We start from the raw sequence: 23948 nt of genomic DNA, 5'->3' as shown, positions 1-23948 counted from the left end.
AAAATATTATGCATTTCTAACTTTACCATAGAGCAGAAATAGGTTAAATTCTTGCTCTGAAAGCACTTGAACAAAGGATATTGACAGGCTCACTATGTTGTTCTTTAGTACATAAAAAGCCATGTAAAGAAAGGTTAAATGATGTCTACTCGGTGTTGCACTTTAGGTGAATGCTGAAGCGGAGAATAAAATCTAGAATTTTGTACTTCCATGAAGAGGGGTTCCAATGGAGGGCTTCACAGCAGGCCAATGCTCTGCTGGATACAACTTAAAATGCTATAAAATGTTAGATAAAAAATGAAGGTATTAGGCATTTGTGGACACAATATGAACTAAACATGCTAAAATTCTAAAGAGTGGAGATCATTTCATTGTTAGCCAAGGATCTGAAGCTTCTCTTTCTCTATGGGAATTTCCCAGTTTGTTGCCTGGGTTAATGGATCAAAGTGGGACAGAGAAGCCTGTATGATTTGGGGGTTACCTGGTGCTACAGTGACAAAATTGGAGGCTTGAGAGCCTCTCTCATATAGCAGATTTTCTCCTCAAATAACTGCCCAGTAAACACGCTGTCAATGGCAGGAGGCCAAAGAACTGTGTCAAACACCTTGGAAACAGAGTGGATCTTCCCTCATCCTCCTGACGGCTGAGCTACCAAAATAATCAGGTTTTCAATTATAAACTCTGAAAGCCCATAACACAGGGGCAGAGAAATCAGAGGTAGACTGAGTGCTACAAACACTGCCACCCAGACTTGTGACAGCTCAACTCTAGCTAGTGTTTAGACATCTGGGTGGTCTAAGCCCCTCCTCCCACTTGCTTAACAAAACAGAATATGAATCCTTTCAGGTGTGAGAAAATGTATCTGGGATATCTTATTTTCTTATGCATCATTTCTCTCATTCAGTTAAAAATTGCATGGGATGTAAAGAGATGGATGACTTGACAAATTTAAAACTTGAAAAAAGGAAGGTAACAGAAGGCAGAGACACACATGCTAGATATGCTGGAGTTAGCAGATAAGGATTTTAACTATGAACAATGTGTTTAGGGGAAAAGGGGAAAGGAAAGAATCAATAGGTAAAAAATGAAAAATGTTAACAAATAATTGTAACTATAAAAAATCAAAGTATTGTAAAGTAAAATAAAGTAAAAATAAAATTTAAAAAAATCAAAGGAACAGTTGCCAACTGAAAATAAAATATTTAGAATTAAGAACTGAATGAATAGGTTTAAAAGAATTTTAGACAGAACTGAACACAGAATATATGGATGTGAGAGTTGGACTGTGAAGAAGGCTGAGCACCGAAGAATTGATGCTTTTGAACTGTGGTGTTGGAGAAGACTCTTGAGAGTCCCTTGGACTCCAAGGAGATCCAACCAGTCCATTCTGAAGCAGATCAGCCCTGGGATTTCTTTGGTAGGAATGATGCTAAAGCTGAAACTCCAGTACTTTGGCCACCTCATGAGAAGAGGTGACTCATTGGAAAAGACTCTGATGCTGGGAGGGATTGGGGGCAGGAGGAGAAGGGGACGACAGAGGATGAGATGGCTGGATGGCATCACTGACTCAATGGACATGAGTCTGAGTGAACTCCGGGAGTTGGTGATGGACAGGGAGGCCTGGTGTGCTGCGATTCATGGGATCACAAAGAGTCGGACACGACTGAGAGACTGAACTGAAGTGAACTGAACACAGAATTAGTGTCTTAAAGGAGTCCTAGAGTTGAGAGAAGAGGAGGAGGAAAAAGAGAAGGAGGAGAAGGAAAAAGAGGGGGAATAGGAGGAGAAGAGAAACAGAGACAGTGCAGCAGAAGTAATATTTGGTCATGTTGATGTATGGCAAAACCAATGCAATATTTAAAGTAAAAATCAATAAATAAAGAGAAAAAAAACAAGATATAATAATTAAGAATTTTTTAAATGGATGGAAGTCTATGAAAACCTCCACATCTAGTAAAGCCGCAGAAAATCAAAGGAAAATCTGGAATAAATTTGTTTAATACCAAAGAAAGATAAAAGGAGAGAAAAAGAAACATGAAGCACATGGGACAATTAAAAGGAAATGTTAGATACTAACCCAACAATATCAGTAATTGGATTTGCAATCTAATTACAATGGATTAGATACTTCAAATTAAAGCCCCTCTACTAACTGATAAACCAACAAAATTCATGTAAATGCTACCTGCAAGATACTCACATTGTATATGAGAGCAAAGAAAGGTCAAAAGTAAAATGAAGGGGAAAAACGTGTACATTATGTGAATGCTGGGCTTCCCAGATGGTGCTAGTGGTAAAGAACCTCTCTGCCAGTGTAGGAGACATAAGAGACATGGGTTCAATCCCTAGGTCAGGAAGATCTCCTGGAGGAGAGCATGGCAACCCACTCCAGTATTCTTGCCTGGAGAATCCCATGGACAGAGGAGCCTGGCTGGCTACAGTCCTTAGCAAAGAGTTGGACATGACTGAAACAACTTAGCAAGCCACACACATGTGAATACTAACTATAAGAAAGCTGCAGTAGCTATAGCAAGGTCACAGAAAGGAGACTTTAAGGGAGGATGTGCTAATTTACTTAAAGAGGATAATATCATGATTATATAGTGGTATGCCCTTAATAAAGATATTACAGATATCAGAATCCAGGGAAGATATCGAAACATAGCTTTGAAATACAGAATAATACTTGACAGAATGAGAAGAAGAAAGACAAAATAACAATCAACCTGGGGGAACTTTAACAAATCATTTTCAATACCATGCAGACCAGGCATACAAAATAGAAGGAAGACTATAGTAGACGTAAAACACCACAATCCACACATTTAGCTAAATAACATATAAAGAGCAATGCACCCAATAATGAAAGAACTCACATTATTGTAAATGCACTAGGAACATTTATCAAAAATGACCATATGGTAGGACAAAAACCTTCAGATAATTGAATTTATACAGAGTATTTACTCTGACCACAGTGTAATTAAATTAAGAATTAATAAGAAAATACGGTTAGCCATCCTTATTTGGAGAAATTAAGCAACACCCTTCCGAAACAGTACCTGGGTCTGGTAATAAATTTAAACATTAGAAAATATTGTGAAATAGTGATAGCAAAGATATGAGATAACTAAATTCTTCTAATGCAACTAAAGTAGTGCTTAAGGGAAATTTATACCTTAGATTTAGAAAAGAAGAAAGGCTAAAAATGAAAAAAAAAATGTAAGCTTCTATTTCAGAAACTAGGAGAAGAGAAAATAAAGCCTAAAGGATACAGAAGTTGGGATTAACAAAGAAAAGAACAAAAATTAATTTTAAAAAGAAGGTAAGGCTGGTGGTAGTGATGGTGGTTTAGTTCCTAAGTCAAGTCCTACTCTTGCGACTCTATAGACTGTGGCCCACCAGGCTCCTCTGTCCATGGGATTTTAGGCAAGAATATTGGAGAGGGTTGCCGTTTCCTTCTCCACGGGATCTTCTTAACCCAGAGACTGAACCTGTGTCTCCTGCTTTGCAGGAGGTCTCCTGCATTGCAAGCGGATTCTTTACTGCTGAGCCACCAGGGAAGCCCAAGGCAAGCATGAGAGAGAAAACAGAGGAAAACCTTTCACACCCGGCTCCTTGAGAACCGCTAAGCACTGAGCAAAACTAAACAAGAACAAAGAGAAAATGAAGTTAACAATACCAAGAATGAAGAAATGTCACTATAAATCATGCAAATTTTTTGGTCATAGTTTTATTGAGATTAAATTTACATATCTAATGTGGATAAATACTCAGAAGATTTTCAATTTCTCCACAACCTTGCCAACACTTCTTTTTTTTTTAAAATCATAGCCATTTTGAGAGGTGGGAGATGATATCTCTAATGGCTTTGATTTACATTTCCCTGATGACTAATAATGTTGAGCATATTTTCCTATACCTCTTGGCTATTTCTATATCTTCTTTGGAGAAATGTCCATTCAAGCCTCTGACTAATTTTTCAATTGGGTTATTATGGTTTTTTTCTTGTTGTTGTTTTGCTCTTGAGTTGTAGGATTTCCTTATATATTTTGCAAATTGTCTATTTTTACCTGTTCTTTTGGTGTCATATCCATGAAATCATGAAATAATGTGTATGTATTTGGTGAGGAACTAAATTATCAGGTATCTAAAATGTAATTTGTATCTGTTGATGATATTAAAACATCACACACAGTAAAACAAATTCAGATTCAGTAAGATTATAGATATTGTTTACTCAAATTATAAAATTATTTGAAGAAAATAAAATGATTAAAAGCTATTTTGAGATGAAGAATGGCATCTGAAATACTGCATTAAAGGCAGAATTCATAAAAGTAAAACATAGTATATTTGATCATATAACCACAGCACATACACAACCCTAAAGACATATGCAAAAAATGGGGTAAATACTTTCAGTAGTATTTAATAAAAGGAGTAAGTGGTGTTAATTTGTAGAGAGTTTCTATAAATAAATGAAATTTTAAACATTCTGGAGAAAAAAATATAAATGATGATGGAAGATATCTTAAAGATATCTGGAATACCTTTAAGTATTTACTTGTTTATCATGTCCATATTCCACAACAAATACACACACATATATAGCCCTGAATGAAAGTTCCAGGGAAGGACCTTGCATATCTTATTTACCCCATGTTTCTGCTATTAGGATGGTGATTGCACATTCACCATTCAACAAGAATGCATGGAGAAGCTTTTCTAAATACCGTGATGGGGCTTGAGAAATATTTATTGAATGAATAAGTAGATGAATAAAATTCAGTGAAATAGAATTTCTTTAAATTCATGGTAATCAGCAAAATAGTAAAGCAAATATAAATTAATGGTAATGTTTTCTGATAATAAATGGTGCATATTTAAAAAATAATTAGTGCATAAGCACAGAATTAATTTATATTCAAATTTCCACTCATGCAATTTTTAAGAAGTTTTTCTTAAATTTATTTTTGGCTGTACTGGGTCTTGGTGCTGCACGTGGGCTTTCTCTAGTTGTGGTGCACAGGCTTAGTTTTTCCATGGCATATGGAATCTTCCTGGTGTGTGTGCATGTGTGTGCTGTTTCTTCAGTCATGTCCAACCTTGTGTGACTCAATGGACTGTAGCCTGCCAGGCTCACCTGTTCATGGGATTCTCCAGGCATGAATACTGGAGTGAGTTCCCATGCCCTCCTCCAGAGGATCTTCCAGACCCAGGGATCAAACCTGCATCTCTTATATCTTTTGCACTGGCAGGCAGGTTCTTTACTACTTCCTGGACAGGAGATCAGACTCATGTCCTCTGCATTGACAGGTGCATTTTTAACCACTGGACCACCCGGGAAGCTCCACTTATGCAATTTTTAATGGACAATTATTAAATGAATTCTAAGCTGCAGTTATGTGTTATTCAGTATGGCATTGGTCAAGCAAAAGTTGCTGTAGAGAGAAAACTCTCAAAAAAAGGGAATATATAGAAAAAAGTCAGAAAAAAAATAGCTACCTAGTAAGGCAGAAATGTCTGCAGTAGACTCAAATAAATTTTCTAAGAAAGATTTGTATTTAGAGGAAAAAAAATAACCAAAAAAAGACACAAAAGAATTGTAAGTGAAAGAAATACACATAAGTTCAAAAAACACAAGACAATGGATGTAAATGGTTCTTATCATAAAATATGAGAACTTGTATATTCTCTCCACATCACCCTTCCAAACTTTCTCCCCACTTCATGCAGAGAACCTCTGAAAAAATGATGGCACGGCCTCTGTGGGGTGATTGCTCACTTTCAGGGTCAGAGACTTCATCACAACCCATTTTATGGTGCTTTATTGTCAAAAATATATCATATATAAAAGTCCAATAGTTTAATACTACTTTGGCCTTTGAATGAAAAGAAAAAGAGATGAAGAAACAGAGGCAAGGAAAGGGACAAATCTCTACTTTTGAAATATCTATCTCATTTAGTTTAATCTATCTCATTCTCTCATTTGTAGATTTCAGGCAATGCCCAATATATCATTCAAGGTATTCCTGAATGGGGTGTGTGTGGAAGGTGGGGAATAAGAGAGAGAGAAATGTTGAAGGAAGTAAGGTGCTATGGTTTGACTATTTGTCACCCCACCAACTTTTTTTTTTTTTTGAAATTCCAGTTTCTAGTGTAACGGTATGAAGTGGTGGAGCCTTCTCAAACTCTTCCAAAAAGGATGAAAGGAACACTTCCAAAGCCATTTTATGAGGCCAAGATTATCCTGATACCAAAACCAGACAAGAACACCACAAGAAAAGAAAATACTGGCTAATATCCCAAATAAATATAGATGCAAAAATCCTCAACAAAATATTAGAAAAACAAATTCAACAATACATGAAGAGAATACTGGACAACCCACTCCAGTATTGTTGCCTGAGAAATCTAAGACAGAGGAGCCTAGCAAGCTATAGTCCATTGGATCGCAAAGTATCAGACACAACTTAGTGACTAAACAACAACAATAATAACAACACCAAGATCAACAGAGATTTGTTCCAAGGATGCAAGGATGGCTCAATATTCACAAATTAATCGATGTGATACACCAAATAAGATAAAGGCAAAAAAATCATATCCTTTCAACAGATGCAGAACAAATATTTGACAAAATTCAGCAGCCGTTTATGATACTAAAGATCTTTACAAAGTAGGTATAAAAGGATTATACCTCAACACAATAAATATCATATGACAAACCCTCAGCAAGCATCCTACTCAACTGTAAAAAGCTGAAAGCTTTTCTTCTGAGATCAAACACAAGGCAAAAATGCCTACTCTCATCACTTTTATTCAACATAGTTTTGGTAGTTCTAGTCAGAATCATCAAGCAAGCAAAAGAAAATAACAACATCCAAATCTGAAAGGAAGAGTCAAAACTGAGACACTATTGAAAACTTTAAGACACTGTGAAAGATATTAAAGAAGGCACAAATAAATTGAAAGATATTCTGTGCTCATGGATTGGAAGACCTGATATTGTTAAAATGCTCATACTACACAAAGCAACCTAAGCAACCTACAGATCCACTGCCATCCTTATCCAAATTTCAATGAAAATTTTCAGAGATATGGAACAAACAATTCTAAAATTTGTGTGGAACTACAAAAGACCCTGCATAGCCAAATAAATCTTGAGAAAGAGTAATAGAAGTGTCATGCTTCCTGATTTCAAACTGTATTACAAAGCTGTTATAATCAAACAGTATGGTATTGCTATAAAAATGGACACAGAAATCACTGGAACAGAATAGAGATCCCAGAAGTAACCCCAAATATATATGGTCAATCAATTTATGACAAAAAAGTAGAGATTATACCATCGGAAAAGGCCTGTCTCTTCAAAAATGGTGTTGGGAAAGCTGGACAGTTACACACAAAAGAATAAAACTGGAAAACTCTTACACCATTCACAAAAATTAACTCAAAATGGATTAAAGACTTGATCATAAGTCCTGAAGCCATAAAAATCCTAGAAGAGGGGCTTCCCTTGTGGCTGTGGTAAAGAATCCACTCACCAATGCAGGAAACTCAAGTGTGCTCCTTGATCCAGGAAGATCCCACATGCCACAGGGCAACTCAGCCCATTGGCCACAACTCTCGAGCCTGTGCTTTACAGCCCGGGAACGGCAACTACTGAGCCCACGTGCCACAACTACTGAAGCTCAATGCCCTCCAGCCTGTTCTCCTCAACAAAAGAAGCCACTTCAATAAGAAGCCTGTGCAATGCAATGAACAGTAGCCCCTGCTCATTGCAACTAGAGAAAAGCCCATGCAGCAACAAAGACCCAGCACAGCCAAAAATAAATAAATTTTTAAAATTATTAAAAAAAAGTCCTAGAAGAAAAATTAGGATGAAAAGGTCCTGACATCAGTCATCATGAGGATATTTTGAGTTTGATGCCAAAAGCAAAAGCAACAAGAGCAAAAATAAGCTTTGAAACTACAGAAAACTAAAAATCTTCTGCACAACAAAGGGGAAAGGTCAACAAAATGAAAAGGTAATTTATGGAGTTGGAGAAAATATTTGCAAATTACATTTCTGACAAGGGTTAATATTCAAAATACTTAAAGAATTCATACATCTCAATAGCAAAAGCAAACCGACAATCTGATTAAAAAATGGGCAGAGGACATGAATAGACATTTTTTTTTCAAAGAAGACATAAAGCAGGCCAACAGGTAAATGAAAAGGCGCATAATGTTATGTCATCAGAAAAATGCAAATCAAACTATAACGGGGTAATATCTCACATCTGTTAGAATGATTTTTATCCAAAAGACAAGAAATAACAGGAGCTGGTGAAAATGCAGAGAGAAGGCAAACCTTGTGCACAGTTGGGTGGGGGCGGGGAGGGGGGAATGTAAGTTGATGCAGCCCCTATGGAGAACAGTATTGAGGTTCTCCAAAAATTAAAAATAAAACTGTCATATGGTTCATCAATTTCACTTCTGGGTATTTATCTGAAAGAAACAAAATACCAACTTGAAAAAACTATGTGCAACCAAATGTTCATTGCAGCATTATTTACAATAGCCAAACGTGAGTTTTCACTGATGGATAAATGGGTAAGGAAAATGTGATATCTACAGCCAACAAAAAGAAGAAAATCCTGCCATGTGTAGCAACATGGATGAACCTTGAGGGCATTATGCTAAGTGAAATAAATACCATGTGATCTAATTTATATGTGGAATCTTAAATCAAATACAAAAAAAGGGGAGGGGTTCAGAGAGGCAGAGAACAGTTTCTTGGTTGCCAGAGGTGGATTGATGTGGGCAAAACAAGTGGAGGTAGTCAAAAGATACAAACTTGCAGTTCTAAAGTGAATTCCATGAAGATGTAATGTACAGCATGGTGACTACAATGAATTCTGTATTGTATCCTTGAATGTTGGTAAGAAAAATGTTCCTCATAATCAAAAAATTGTAATGATATATGGTGATGGATATTACTAGACTTATTGTGGTGATCATTTACTAATATACAGAAATATATAAGCATTACATTTTACACCTGAAACTAATATAATGTTATGTGATATATCCAAATTAAACTCTAAATAACAACGTTGAAACATGGATTAAATTAGCTCCATCCTAACGTCATTTTGTGTATCCAACTTAAACTCATCACTTAGACATTTTAAAATATAAAATCTCACTACTGACATCCTACAGGGTTGGGACAGACACACAGAAACAGACAGTAAGTCACCTTCACACGAGATATAGGCTTCCTCCTTGGGAGAGCAGGAAGTGTAATTCCAAGGGTCAGAAGGACACTGCCAGAGAGAGGTGTCAGTTTTCCGACACTGGATTCCATCCACCCACTGGGGTCTAGAACCTTCTCTAAGAGCAACAGAAGGGTTGAGACTTCCACTGTCCCCACAGCCAAGCTGTCTGCAGATCAGGGACACGGTGATATATTCCATGGGGTTGCGGCAGACACTGCCCCAGGTCCCGTTGTAGAAAACTTCCAGCCACCCAGCACACTGCTGGTCCTCACTCACCATCCTGAGGGCCAGGAACTCTGAGATTGAAAGGGAGGAAACAGGACACAGTGAGCATTCCACTCAGTGCTCCGGGTTTTCCTCTTTCCCAGAAATCGTGAACACTCACCCTGACCCAGCTGAGGAGATACCCACTAGGTGACAAGACTGAATTCTGTCTCCCTTTTACTTAACTTTGTCCATTAATGTCTGTCTTTCTATTTCTACCACAATGATGTAGTGAATACAGAGAGAAAGGCCAACATAGGCACCTGCAGGGAAGGGCCCTGAGCCTTGTTTCCTGAAAAAACCTGTAAAAGAGCATGTGAAAGGGATGTGGGTAGTGGAGAAACAGGCAGAACAGTGAACCCACAAATGTCTATGTTCCAGTCTTTCAATCCGGTGAATGTTGCCTTATATTTCAAAAGGCATTTTACAGACATTATTAAGACAAGAAACTTAGGAGCGTGGGATGGTGAGACTAATCTGCAAGATTATGAATTAATCATATAAACCCAATCTGATTATCCCTAAAATGGAATACTCTTCCTGAGTGTGGTTAGAGGAATACGAGACCCTGAAGAATGGTCAGGGGAGGGAATGTTGTCCGAAGAAGAAGATGGGCTCCAAGCCAAGGAATGAGGCCACATAGGGACCAGAAAAGGTTGGGAAAAGAGTCTTCCCCAGGGCCTCCAGGAAGAACGCAGCCCTGTGGACACTGGATTGTTGGTCTACAGAGACCCTCGTCAGACTCCTAGGGTACAGAACTGAACAGAGTAAATCTGTGCTTTCATTACAACGTCAACAGGCTCTCCAGACTGTATACCACAAGAAACTGAAGAGAGAGCCCTGCTTTCATGTGGAAACCGTGAGAAACGGCTCTGCCAGGAAACACAGCTGAGAAGAAAGGACCAGAATCTCAGCTGCTGCAGGAGGAAGTGAAAGCACCTCGTCTTCACGTCTGCTGGAAACACAGGCTCCACGGGAGGAAGACTTCTTCTCTGGTCCTTTCAACATCTCTCCCTCAGGGCTCAGACCCGTGTCCTCCAGGGCCCCACCCTTCCCCCAGCCTGTGGACAGTGTGCAGCGCAGACCTGAGCAGATGACCCCCGCGTCCTGCTTGTGTCTGCAGTCGTGCCGCCCCCAGCCCCGGGAAGGGCACTTCCACACGTGGGACTCTTTTCCTGTGCAGTTCAGGTCATCCAGCCAGATGGGCCCTGATCCTGCCCCGAAGTGAGCAGACCTCGTGGCATTGAGGGCTTCTCCACAGCCCAGCTGCCTGCACACCACGCGGGCATCGTCCAGGTCCCAGCTGTCATCACAGATGGTGCCCCAGGAGTCCTGGTCAAGAATCTCCACTCTCCCGGCGCAGGGACCGCCCCCGTCCACCAGGCGGAGCCGTCTGCTGTCTGAGGAGAGAGAAATCGGACAATGCGGCGGTGACCCGGGCGGTGACCCGGGCGGGTGGGCGGGGTGGGGGCGGCGGTTAAGCGCCTTCTGTCTAGTAGGACCCTCACCTGAGCAGTAGGGCGCGCTCTCCCCTGAGGCTGCAGAGCCTGTTGGTTCAGGCAGGGAGTCGCTGCACTGGGGCAGCACCTGGGTCTGGTTTCCTGCAGAAATAGCAATGATCAGAGGGACATGAGTTGAAGCAAACTTCGGGAGATAGTGAAGGATAGGGAAGCCTGGCGTGCTGCATTCCAGGGAATCGAATAGAATTGGACACAACTTCCAGTAGTCATGTATGGATGTGAGAGTTGGACTGTGAGGAAGGCTGGGCGCCGAAGAATTGATGCTTTTGAAGTGTGGTGTTTGAGAAGACTCTTGAGAGTCCCTTGGACTGCAAGGAGATCCAACCAGTCCATTCTGAAGCAGATCAGCCCTGGGATTTCTTTGGAAGGAATGATGCTAAAGCTGAAACTCCAGTACTTTGGCCACCTCATGCAAAGAGTTGACTCATTGGAAAAGAGTCTGATGTTGGGAGGGATTGGGGGCAGGAGGAGAAGGGGACGACAGAGGATGAGATGGCTGGAAGGCATCACTGACTCAATGGACGTGAATCTGAGTGAAGTCCGAGAGTTGGTGATGGACAGGGAGGCCTGGCGTGCTGCGATGCATGGGGTCGCAAAGAGTCGGACACGACTGAGCGACTGAACTGAACTGAACTGAGCGACTGAATGGCAGCACATAATCTTTGCTGTTACATTCACTGAGAAGTGAGGTCTGTGCTTCCCTGAAAGTTCTGCTGAACTTTGTGAATTGCTAGTAAGTAATGCTGCCACTGCTGCCAAGTCGCTTCCGTCGTGTCCGACTCTGTGCGACCCCATAGACGGCAGCCCACCAGGCTTCTCTGTCCCTGGGATTCTCCAGTCAAGAATACTGGAATGGGTTGCCATTTCCTTCTCCAATGCATGCATGCATGCCAAGCCACCCCAGTCATGCCCGACTCTGTAGTGATAGAAGGGAGTTAAAGTAAAGTTGCTTGACTCTCAGCACAAGGTCTGAAAACCCTTGCAGCCTCTTGTGAAACCACTGAGGACCTTTGCTTTAGGGCAAGTTTGCCCTGTTGAGACTCTCGTCCTGCGGAGACTGTCATATGCAGGTCTCTGGTCGCTCAGTTCAACCCAGCTGACCTCCCAGCTGCCAGGCTTTCCTCATGAACCATCCTGGGTCCCCAGCCCAGTGTCCTCAGATGATGTCAGCCCCAGCTGATACTGGGCTGCAACCTGATAAGACTCCAAGACAATACAAATCAGAGCACTTCTCAAATTCCTTCCCAAACTCCAGGAAACCATGAGCAAAAGTAAAAAGGGGTTTTAAGATGCTAAGTTTTGTGGGAAATTTGGTTATGCAGCAATAGTAACCAAACACATAATTACCATACTGCTAACTATTTACTGAAGACAAATGAAGTGTTTGTTTTCAGAAAAAAAGTATATGCATTTTATATGCATATATTTGTATATGAAAATTTATATATGCATATATACCAAGGAATGAGGCCACATACAAATGAGGCCACTATACAAACAGTATAAATTTGTATATGCACATGCATAGCATCTTTATCCATAATGGCCCAAATTTGGGAAGACACCTAAAACATGTGACATTGCTTTTGGAACAAAGTAACAGGCAGAAGCTAGAAGGGGTGGAGGAGGTCATTAGCAGAAGCCTGATGGGCTTGAGCAATGCTGTCAATGAGGATTGAAAGGAAGTGAGGAAATACAACTGGGGCTGAAGGAAAAATATATGGTGATATTTATGCAAAATAAAATGGTTGCCATAAGTGACTAGATTTTGAAGTACTTTGTTACCAGGCAACAGTAACCAGAAACACCTTTCTTCAGTCTCAGTAACTATAGAGCAAAACAAGCAAAGCCAGTCACTAAATATTTAGAACATTTGAGTGGGGTGATTTAACGAACATACCTCTCAAAACTAGAGAATACACCTTATTCCAAGCACTTACAGGTCATATTCCAAGCACTTACAGGTCATTTTCCAAGGCTGATCATATGTTATACAAAAAGTGAGATCCAAAAAATTTTCAAAGGGTAAAATAATTAAAAATATATTTTTTATTAAAGTAGAATTAAGCTAAAAACAAAAGACAAATGGTAAAATCTTCAGTTGTTTGTTTAGTAGCTAAGTCATGTCTGACCCTTTTGCAGCCTCCAGGCCTGTAGCTCATCAGTCTCCTCTATCCATGGGATTTCCCAGGCAAGAATACTGGAGTGGGTTGCCATTTCCTTCTCCAAAAACCTTCCGTAGTGAGATATAATTTTCATGCATAAAATACACATATTTTGAGTATGTTTTCATAAGTTTTGACAGTTTCATGTGCCAGCATAACCATTACCACAGTTAAAATTCAGAATATATAGCATTATTCACAAAGTTCCTATATGCCTCTTGCAACCAATAAAAGCCCCACAAATCCAGACCCAGGCAAATACTGATCTGTCTTTTATCATAAATAGATTAGTTGTGTTTTCTGAGAATTTATTAAAATCATACAGTATGTAATCCCTTTTAGATGGTTTCTTTCACTTAGCATGCTTTGAGATTTTCTGTGTAGTTGGATTTATGAGTAGCTTTTTCTTTCTATTGTTAAAGTCTTACATTGTATGAATATGCCAAAGAAAGTTTTCCTTTCTCTCATTAAAGAAAATTAGAGTGGCTTATACTGTTTTACTCTTTCAAATAAACATGTCTGATTTTTCACTTTTGTGGACATCTTTTCATCTCTTGGGTAACAGAAATTTTGGGTGACATAGAGTTGCTAATCAGCAATGTATGAAGGTTCTAATGGATCAATAACCTTCTCCAAACTTGGAATTGTCAGTCTCCTTAATTGTAGCTGGTCTAATTTGTGAATTTATATCTCATACTTTAATTTGAATTTTTTTTACTAACTAATGATATTTGGTATCATTTCATTTACTTATTGGCCATTTGTATATCATCTTTGGGAAAGTGTCTTTCTTAATATTTTGCCCATGCTTAAACTGGATAGTTCTTTTCTTATTTTTCTATTATAATTTTTTCACTTATTCTTGTTACAAATCCTTTGTTAGATATATGTATTGCAGTTAATTTCTCCCTATCAGTTGACTGCCTTTTCATTTTCTTAATATTTTTTTTCAAAAAGCAAAAAGTTTTAATTTTAATGAAAATCACATCTCAGTTTTTAATGGTTAATGTCTTATCTGACTTGGGAAATGTTTGCTTACTCCACAATCATAATAATTTTTCTTATATTTTCTTCTACCAGTTTCATAATTAAATTTTATATGGGAATAACCATTTATTTGAGCTACCCTGATGGACTGGGGTTTTTCTTCAGGGTGAGGATGGGGGGAATGGCACTTATGATGTGAAATAAGGATCACAGTTCATTTCCCGCCCCCCCCCCCCCCCCATGCAGATATTCAATTAGCAGATCATTTTTTGAAGAGAATGTATTTTTCCCTTTGAAATATCTCTATGCTTTTGTAGAATTTCAACACATACATGGGTTTGGGTCTGTTACTGAACTTTATTGTGCTCTGCTGATCTATTTAGCTATTCTTATTCCATAGCCATGTTGCTGTGGATATGTAGTAGGAAACTTGAAGTTAGCACACTTCTTTTGCCCCTTCTTTTTCAAAATTATTTTGTCCATTCCACTTCTTTCACATTTAAAGAAATGTTTAGAATTTGCTTGTAAAGTTCTACAAAAATATTGCTTGGCTTTTTATTAGGATGAGATTTAGTTTGTATATTAAGTGAAGAGAATTGACAGCCGATTAAGTTTTCTAATCCATGAACATGGTATATGTCTTTATTTTTTTAGATGTTCTGTGACTTTCAATGCAAGCCCTTTAGATATTTTAAGTTTCTTCCTACATATTTAATAGTATTCATACTATAATAAATGGGATTTCCCCCTAGATTTTGCTAGTATAAAGAAGTACCACTTATGTCTGATTTATGCTTCATTGGTCACTAGTGAAGACAGTCTGTCTACATGGATGAACTATATCAAAGTCATCAATCTGCAACCCTAAGTAATGTGAAAATGCTGGTTCTGCATCTGACCAGCAGTTTCAAATTTTAAACAGCACACTAAATAATCATTTATTTATTCCACTTTATTCAATATTTTTTTCTGCTACTTTTATTGATTTTTTTACAGTTTAACTATAATGTTTCTGAGAAAAGGTCTTTTACATAAGGGTTATAAGGTGACCTATTAGTTTTATCAGCTTGAATTTTCAAGCCTCTCCCCGAGTTAGAAATTGTTCATTTAAATACATTTTTTCCCACCCTCTCCCTCTCCTCTCCTAGATATTTTTATGTTAGTGTAGACACATAAATCACATAGGATATATTCTTCCTTTTTTACTCATTTTTAACCACTGATTCTATCTTTAATTTGATCTACTTGTTGTAGATGCTATCTGTTGCATTTTTCCCCATTTCATCATTAAACTTTTCAGCACCAGAATTTCTGTTTGGTTCTTTTTAGGACTTCGCTTTGTTAAACTTCTCGTTTTTTCATCTATTGTTTCCCTGATTTCACTGAATTGCCTTTCTGTCTTTTCTTACAGCTCATTCAGTTTTCTCAAAACAGCTGTGTTGGATTCTTTATAAGCTAGATTGCAAAGATCCATGTCATTGACATGTGTCTTTGTCAGTTTTGAAAAGTTACTGTTACTCTTTGGTGAGGACAACGTTCTTTAATTCAAGTTCCTTGAAATTTTGCATTGCTGCTTTTGCTTTAGATGTAGCAGACACCACATTAAATCTTTACTGATTACCTTCAGGTGGTATATAGTGTTCTCTGACCTTGTATAGACTCACTCTACATTACTTGCTTCCTCTTATGGAAAATACCTTAAGCTTTTTTGTTTTGCAGAATGTTGTGCTACAGCTGAAGCCTGTGGTTACCTCCCTGCCACAGACCCTCGTCTGTTTTTGGAGATCACTCCATTTACTGGAGTTTGCATTCATCTCCATACTTGGAAACACACAAAAACAACTGTCAGAAAGGTGGCAGTAAAGATGATTTCCTAAAGACTTACTACCCCCAGGGACTTGGAGTACCTATGGGCCCAGGGAGAGAGATCTTTGGGTGACATTCTCCTAGAGGCTTACGGATGGGCTTCCTGCTGAAGCCCTGAGTGTAGTCGCAGGAACTGCATCCCTTTTACACTTTTTGACCTTCTTAATGATCTTTCATATTTCCTTTCTCCCCTCAGTCACGGAGGTTCAGCCCCAGAACTCTGGGTGCTGCTGGAGGGATACTGGTTTCCCCAGCAATATCAAGTGGGCACTAGCTCACTGCTTTCCTTTTCACCCATGAGAGAGGCCCCACCAGCTAGTTCAAATGTATGCTGTGTCACCTTGGGGTAAGGAGCAGCACTGGCAAAATCCTTTAATCCTCTCCAATAATTCAAACTTACTTTTTTGGCTCCAACAGAGTAATGAAATCTCCCTTCAGGAATCCTGGACTTCTAACAATTTCTATAGGTATTCGACCAAATGAGCACTCACCACGTTTCTCCATGTTTTCCCTGACCACAGCCCAGGGAGCTGGGACTGCTTCACTACTCCTGCTGGCTCCAGTCTCTACCAATGTCTGCCCACCTATTACTGGATGCCCAGGTGAGTGACCATCTTCCTGGTTCTTTGATATTAGTTATGGGATCCAACAACTTTCACAGAGGGACTTTTAATCATGGATGTACGGTTAATTAGTTGTTAAAAAAAGAAGCAAATAGGAAGGAAGCAAACCACCATGATGCTGACATCACTCCCTCTTTGCCAAAACTTTTACACAATTAGCTGAAGTAGAAAATTTCTTTGAATAGTTCCATTTGAAATGACATATGGATGAATAGAAAATCTGAATAATTCTGATTTATTAAAAATACTGAATTTGTAGTTAAACCTTTCTACTATAACTTCAAAACAAAACAATTTCAAGTTCAGGTGTATTCCAAAATAGTTAATAATGTTGTGTGAAATTGAAATTTCCTGAATTTGAATGAATGTCTTAAGAAATACACACTGAGGTTATCAGGTAAAGGAATCTGATGGGTATAGAAATTCTCACATGGTTTAATGGAGGAAAATTCCTGACTGAGGTATACCCTTTTTGCATATACATTGTTCACTATGATTATACTTAAATAGCTATGTTTACTTAAAATATGTATTCTCCTTTATGCTTCTTGCCCTGATCTGAAACATGAATGAATAATGACAAAACCCGCATTTCATCATGAAATATCTAACTTTTGAAGTCAGTTTTCCATCCCTCTCTGCTCTTGGAGACACATCACTCCAAGAGCGTCCTGTGTACCAACAGCCCTTCCCTTTCTCTCACCTGAGCAGGTCACAGAGGCCATGTTGCCATGGGAACAGTCAGAACTACCCAGGGCAGTCACAGGGCAACTCCACAGGAAAGACTCAGTCCCCAAACAGTGAAATCGGACTGCTGAGATCTGGTCATCTCTGCCCACCAAGTGTGGTCCTCTGGGGGTGGAGATGGCAACTCCACAGCCAAGCTGTCGACAGACAACATTGGCATTGGCCAGAGTCCAGTGGGAGGCACACAGCGCTCTCCATCGTCCAGAAATGTTCATCTCCACCTGCCCCTCACACTGAGAGGAGCCGTTTGTCATGAGCCGCAATTCCGAGTACGCTGGTGGAAGGAGACAGGATTTCAGCAAAATCTCATGATTTTCTTACCCCCAACAGAGAGTGCAGGGAGGTTAGTCCTGATCTGCATCTCACCTGAACAGGCAACCTGAACAGCTCCACTGTGGTGACAAGCGCCCCCTGGACAGGGCACTCTGGGGCAGACCCAGAGCTCAGGCTCCTCCCCTTCACACCTGAACTCTTCAGCCCAGACCTGGCCATCAGACTCTCTGAAGGGCATGTGTTTCAGGACAGACACAGCCTTGCCGCATCCCAGCTCTGCACAGATGACCTGGGCAGTGGGGAGTGTGAAGTTCCCATCAGACACTGGGATCCATTCTTTTCCAGAATGTACTTCTACACGCCCTGAGCAGGGTCTATCCCCTCCAAATAGACGCACAGATCCTAAGATAAAAATAATGACAAACACAGTGAGCGTTCATTTTCCTTGCTTGCAAATTGAAAACAATATGTCACAGGCAATGGTGTGAAAACTTTCCAGGAGTTGAGCACAAACTGAGAATTTAACAGTTAGTGTCAGAGTTGCATTTTCATGACCAAGTTTCTAAAGAGAAACCCAGAAGCAGGGTCAATTTGGAATGACTGGATCCCAGCAAGGTATACTTTGAGGTTGGTTAGAAATGTGAATTCCTTATCTAAGGTCCAGGAAACTACAGGGACCAAGACAGATCATCTGTAATGGCTGAATATCAGGAACATAGATTTTATTTTGGTTGGAGAAGTTTCTCATTTAGGAGCCTGGGATCTACAGAGCCCAAGAAAATTATGTATAATGTGTGGCACTCAAACTTGAGTATAGAGACATGAAGAACAGAACCAAACCAGAGCAAAATGGCTATGAGAGTATAGAGATCTATCCTTTAGACAAAGTTAGAAAGCTTTTCTGAGACTTTCTGCTACTAGTCTCATCAGATTTTTCCCCCACAAGCCACTCCTCAAGTGGCTTGGCATACAGAAAATTGTATAGGCTGGAGCCATTAATGCATGCCAATCTGTAGACAGATAATGGCTCAAGAGAAGAAACACTGACATAATAACTAACCTACTTTTAAAGTAACAATTTTATTTTTCTGACAATTTTTAATGACAAAATATTCCAAGAATTTCTTAGATGACCTAAATGAAGAAAAAGATGAGTCTGTTCTGTTAAGTAAGCTCAGAGACAAAAAGGACAACTTGATTTATGAAGCTCAAAAGTTCATAGATAGGTAGAACCAAGACTTGCTATAATTAAATTATCAAAATTCAAACACAGAGATAATTTTGAAAGCATTAAAAGAAAAATGACTTGTTACATATAAGGGAGTTTCTGTCATAAAGCAGATTTCTCAGCAGAAACCTTGCTGACCAGAGAGAGCAGGGTAACGTATACAAAGCATTTAGTGAAAAAAATCTGCCAATAATCAACTCTTTATCTAGCAAACTGTCCTTTAAAAATGAAGAGAGATTCTTTTTAAATTTCCAAAAAGCAAAAACTGAGGGGTTTCATCACCACTCGTCTTGCCTCTTATTAGTAAAGATAAATATGAAGAGAAGTACAGAATATTGATATATTGTAATCTCAGCACGTGATTTTAACCATGTTTTGTAAATCAAAAGTCAAACACAGCAAGAATAACTATAATCACAGAAATTTGCTGGTGGAAAAAGAATGAAAAGTGAAAGTGAAGTCGCTCAGTCATGTCCGACTCTGCGAACCCATGGACTGTAGCCTACCAGGCTCCTCTGTCCATGAGAGTCTCCAGGCAAGAATACTGGAGTGGGTTGCCATTTCCTTCTCCAGGGGATCTTTCCGACCCAGGGATCGAACCTGGGTCTCCTGCATTGGAGTCAGACGCTTTAGCCTCTGAGCCACCAGGGAAGCCCGGAAAAAGAATATGTAAAGAAATAAAATCTGACATCAATAATATAAAGTATTGCGGAGATAGTAAAATACAGAGTTTCCATTAGCTATCAAATTTAATTTGTTACCTTAATTGTACTTAACTTCAGTTATCGACTATTATAGCTATCAATTGCTTGATGCAAGTTCCCAGGTAACCACAATTAAAAGTATAGAGGATAACAAGATAAGGAGAAAAGAGTCAGAGCATAGCACTATGAAAAGTCACTTCACAAAGAAAGCAACAGAAGAGAAGAACAAGAGAACTACAAAACAGACAGAAAACAATGAACAAAGTAGTAACAACAAGTCCTGACCTTTCAGTAATTATTTTAAATGTAAATGTATTAAACCTTCCAAATGGAAAATGGTGAGTGGCCTGAGTAGATTAAAAAACAAGACCCAACTACATACTTTAGATTTCATGACACACATAGGATGAAAGTGAAGAGGTAGAGACAGAGATTCCATGCAAATAGTAATCAAAAGAAAGCAAAGTCAGGCCAAAGAGAAGTTAAGCCAAAACCATCACAGGAGACATAAGGATTAAATAGTTCAACAAGAATCAATAACCCATGTTATTACATATATATTCAATATATGCCCCCAACATCAAAAAATGTAAATAAACAAAGCCAACATTGATAGATCTTAGGGAGAAATAAAAGCAGCACAAAAATATCCCACTGTTTATAATGGATGGATCGTTCAGACAGAAAATCAATAAGAAAGCAACAGAACAGAGCAACACTATAGGCTAAATGGCATTACCAGACACATAGTGCCCATTGACCCAATACACTGACCCATGGAGTATATTTTTACCCAATGTATAGAAAAATAGACATTCTTCTCAGTGACACATGAAATATTCTCCAGGACATGCTAGATCACAAACAAGTCTCAGAAAATTTAAGAATATCAAAATAATTCCAAGTGTCTTTGCTGACCATAATGGTAGCTAGAAATCAAGAATGAAAAGAAAACAGGAAAAATTCATAAATGCATGAAAACTAAATGACACACTCATATTTTGAGGCTTTTCTCCATTTATATACAGAATGCTATTGAGATTTTTATAGGGATTGCATCAAGTCTATAGATTACTTTGAGCAGTATAGACATTTTAGCAATATTAATTCTTTCAATCTATTAACACAGAATGATTTTCCAATTATTTGTGTCTTTTTAATTTTCCTTCATGCAGGTTTAATGTATTAAACATTTTATAATTGTAAAAGAAACTGACATAAAAAAAAAAGGTAGAAGATGAAAGTAGAGAGTAAGCAAGCCATTATTTGGAGAGCTCCCAGTTGGAGAAAACTAAGATCATGGCATTTAGTCCCATCACTTCATGGCAAATAGATGGGAAAACAATGGAAACAGTGACAGACTTTATTTTGGGGGGCTCCAAAATCACTGTAGATGATGACTACAGCCATGGAACTAAAAGATGTTTGCTCCTTGGAAGAAAAGCTATGACCAATCTAGACAGCATATTAAAAAGCAGAGACATTACTTTGCTGACAAAGGCAGTGGCAACCCACTCCAGTACTCTTGCCTGGAAAATCCCATGGATGGAGGAGCCTGGTAGGCTGCAGTCTATGAGGTCGCTAAGAGTTGGACACGAGTAAGCGACTTCCCTTTCACTTTTCACTTTCATGCATTAGAGGAGGAAATGGCAACCCACTCCAATGTTCTTGCCTGGAGAATCCCAGGGACGGAGGGGCCTGGTGAGCTGCTGTCTCTGGGATCGCACAGAATCAGACACGACTGAAGTGACTTAGCAGTAGCAGCATAGTTTATCAAATAGTCATGTATGGATGTGAGAGTTGGACTAGAAAGAAAGCTGAGCACCAAAGAATTGATGCTTTTGAACTGTGGTGTTGGAGAAGACTCTTGAGAGTCCCTTGGACTGCAAGGAGATCCAACCAGTCCATCCTAAAGGAGATCAGTTCTGGGTGTTCATTGGAAGGACTGATGCTGAAGCTGAAACTCCCATACTTTGGCCACATGATGTGAAGAACTGACTCATTGGAAAAGACCCCGATGCTGGAAAAGATTGAAGGCGGGAGGAGAAGGGGATGACAGAGAATGAGATGGTTGGATGGCATCACCAACTCAATGGCCATGAGTAAACTCTGGGAGTTGGTGATGGACAGGAAAGCCTGGCATGCTGCAGTCTGTGGGGTTGCAAAGAGTCGGACATGACTGAGTGGCTGAACTGAAGTTGTGTAAGCCTCAATACTGATAAGACACATAAATATTTAGGTAAAATATTAGTTGAATCAGTTTTTAGCATATTTCATCACCCTCTGCTCCTCCTATCTATCACCTAACCCTGGATTTTGTCATTTCTCTTGCTTCACACAAGTAAACATGATCTTAAATATACAAATGTTTATTGATTTAAAGATGGGTTTGTCAAAAAGGGAAGCAACTGCTATAGAAGTGAAGGGTAGGTATATAGGTGGGATTTGTGACAAGTAAGGTGAGATCATAAAAAGTTTTGAAGCTTAGGAGGGAAACCAAAATGACAATGTATCATTAGTCATCCAAGGAACATATTTTGAAAAGAATCAAAGGGAATCAATTATTTAATTTTTTAAATTCCCTTGTTTCTGAGTATATTCTGATTATTTATTGCTAGAGTTCTTTCTGGTAAAAGACTACCTAGTAATGCCTGAATCCAGTCAAAAAACTGGACTTCCAAAGAAGAAAAATATAACGCATAAAAAATTTTAAATGAGCGATCATTAAAAGCAAATTCAGAAATTACAGAGATGATTTAATTGGCTGATAAGGTCTTTAAACCTCTAATATAAATATACCTACTGAGGCATAAAAACAAAGTAGAGAAAAAATAAGCAAATGGAGCTTCTAAAGTAAAATACAATATCTGGAATGAAAAATTATCTGGATTAACTTAACAAGAGACAAGACATTGCAGAATAAAAGAATTGGAAATTCAACATAGCAATTGACCATCCACATTGAATTAGAGAGAGAAAAATATGAGTAGAAATTAGTATCATGAAGGATAATATCAAACCATGTAAAATGTGTTATTTAGAGATTCAGAATAAGGGATAAGTAGAAAAAAAATTTTTTTAATGATAGATGAAATTTTTCCAAATTTAATGAAGCTATAAACCCACTGATCCAAGAGGCTAAACAAACCTCAAAGAAGATAAACTAAATAAAACTACCTAAGGCACTTGATAATATATTGCTGAAATCCATTCATAAGCAAAAATAACTCTTAAGAGCAGCCAGGAAATTTTGACACACTATATATAGGGGAACAATGCTAAGTATTACTGGCTTCTTGTTTGAAGTAATGCAAGCCGATAATTATGCAAAAACATCTTTAGAGTACTCGGTGGGGGGCAAATATTAACACAGAATTCAGATACTTTTGAAAATAACATTCACACCTGAAAGAAAATTAAAGTGTTGTCAGATGAATAACAGATGATACAATATGAGGCTATCAGACATACACTACACAAAAATGTTATCTAAAGGTCTAAAAGTTAAAGGAAAGTGATAATAAATGAAAGCTTGGATCTACCCAAAGCTATAAGAACTGCGTTAAATGATAATTCTGCAAGTAAATATTTTAAAAACTTCTTCTCATTTTTAAAATACTACAATATTTAAGACAAAAATAACAATTTGTATTAAAATCATAGTATATTTATAAGTAGAATATATGACAACAGTAACATAAATAACAAGAACAGTGAAATAGAATTATACTATAATAAGGTCTTACATTATATATTAAGTGACATGATATCTAAAGAAAAATGTGATTAAAGAGAAATATTTTCAACATTATGATAAGCTCTGCAAAAAGAGGTATAGCCAATAAACCAACAGAGTACATAAAATAGAGTATTAAAATGCTCAATTAAAGATTAAAATAGGGGAAAAAAAGCATAAAACAAACAGCAAGCTAGTAAACTTAAACACAAGTATATAAATAATTACGTTAATTTAAATTATTTAAACAATCCAACTAAAAGCAAGATGATCAGACTAGATAAAGTAAGACAAAATCATACACTGTATAAACACAGAAACATAGGGTCACAAAGATATACCATGCAAACACTGATCAGAGAAAGCTGTATTATCTATATTAATATTATATAAAGTAAGCCTATAGGATAAAGAATATATTCAGAGAGAAAAGAACATTTCATGATGATAAAATACAAAAGAAATTATGTAGTTTCAAAATCAGTATGAAGCAACTGAAATGGTGTTTAGAGGAAAATTTACAGCCTTTATGCTTCCTTGAGGCTTACATTAGAAAAGAAAAGAAA

The 23948-nt window shown here is 38.3% G+C and overlaps 1 pseudogene; it reads right to left on the bottom strand.

Moving 5' to 3' along the window:
• The window catches only part of LOC128048486 (antigen WC1.1-like), a 54787-nt pseudogene that overhangs the window by 16957 nt on the left and 13882 nt on the right, over positions 1–23948 (bottom strand).

Source organism: Budorcas taxicolor, chromosome 5 (assembly GCF_023091745.1).
Source record: "Budorcas taxicolor isolate Tak-1 chromosome 5, Takin1.1, whole genome shotgun sequence".
NCBI lineage: Eukaryota > Metazoa > Chordata > Mammalia > Artiodactyla > Bovidae > Budorcas > Budorcas taxicolor.
This window is presented reverse-complemented; position numbering and strand designations above follow the sequence as displayed.